Here is a 1,785-nt window from a genome sequence, read left to right on the forward strand (position 1 = left end):
AAAAAAAAAAATTACACTGGTGCCTCACTGAAGTAAGCTCTGGGCTGCTGACTACAGAGCCAGCCAGTTGTTTAAATTCATCAGCTCATCCAAGGGATAACAATAATCCGCTCCCGTAAGATTTACAGTCTGGAAACACTAGGGAGCAATTCTACTCTTTCCTGTTCTATAGGATCGCTCAGGGTTGGAACTGAATTAATTTTCTGGTTTATGAGAGATAATATGAAAGCCTGACAGTAAGAAATGTAAAAACATGGTTTCTTAGCGGATTTTCAGGTGTATAAGAAAGTATGTTTTTATCCAGTGCGCTTTCCCACATCAGGTGCTCAGAACCATTTAATTTATGATTGTTAAAACATTGTCAAATCCTGGTTTCTATGTTCCCTCTTCAACTTCTCAAACAAGTTAAACCCAAATCTACTGGCATCTAATAGATCTTGATACAAAAAAGGGTTTCTAATAGGTTTCTAATAAATCTCCATGGGAGCAGATAACCTCATATTTCTCCTCGGGAACAACTCGTGAGTGTGAACCAGTGAACTTTCAGTTGATTGTTCAATGGCGGGTCCACAGTGCCATGATGACTCCTGGTCAAAGAGGATTACACAGAAAAACAAGCAAACTACAGTAGAAGACAGCATGCCTTTTTTGTTTTGGTTAGACTTGATTAACTCTATAGCTTTATGTCTACTTTAAAGTGAGAAAACTGATATCTATACCTTCCTTATTCTAGAGAGAATATAAGATGTATGCTGTCTATTTAAAAATTGTCAAGGAATAATGTGTATTTTCATTTTTCAGCAATTATTTCACACTACAAAATGGTTTAAAATACTTATCCAACTCCAGTACACCTATGCCATGTAAATATTTGCATTCTATCAAAACTGGCTGGGACTGAAAGTTATGAACTATTTTCCAATTAATATTTATCTTAAAAACAGGGGAAGAAGCCTTGGCAATGAAGTTCCTGTCAGTTAAGTGAAAACAATTTTTAATAAGAAATTTAAAAATTATGTATTTTAAATCTTCTGACAAATTCTTTTAACACCTGCCATCATTGAAAAGTATTCAAGAAATTTTCATTTGCTTGTGTAAGTTAAATATGTGATAATGAGCCTATAAATTAATAATGCTATTGGTTCGGTGGATAAAATAGCTGCTCCTTTCCAAAATTCAGTTGCCCTGCTTGGTTCTTGTGGTTGAATTTATAGGGACTGTTTCATTCACGACTTTTCTCAAACTCATCTTCTAAACTTTCAAAATATTATTGCAAACTAATCTAAACTGTAAAAGTATTATTCAGAAAGAGATCACAAAAAGGTATGTTAAATATGTGACTGTTCTCTATTTCAGGCAAGGCAGCGTGCCTCATGTTTACAGCAGGAACTATTGCACGGGACGGTTACATAACTTCTACTCCAGTATGGACTTTCCATTCCATACATTCACGTTCATGAGCTCTTATCTTATGCTGGATATTGTGAGAACTCCAGGGTATATTTAGTGGATGAAGTAGAGTCTGCTCTAAAAGAACTGCCCTTTTGGTCAGTGAGATAAATCCAAAATGTCTTCCAGGGAGGTGTATTAGTCTGGGTACTTTGGAGAAACAAATCCACAGCAACTCATGTATAAGAGAGAGTTTTCTGTAAAGAAAATGTGCATCACGAAAACATCCCAACCCAATGCTGCCCAAGTCCACAAGTCCAACATTAACCCATTAACCCAACACCAGTCCACAAAGTCCTCCACCTCACAAAACAGAGGCAATGATGCCGATTGCAG

The sequence above is a fragment of the Echinops telfairi genome, unplaced genomic scaffold (assembly GCF_000313985.2).
Source record: "Echinops telfairi isolate 266 unplaced genomic scaffold, ASM31398v2 ScPeMD7_443;HRSCAF=831, whole genome shotgun sequence".
Classification (NCBI taxonomy): Eukaryota; Metazoa; Chordata; class Mammalia; order Afrosoricida; family Tenrecidae; genus Echinops; species Echinops telfairi.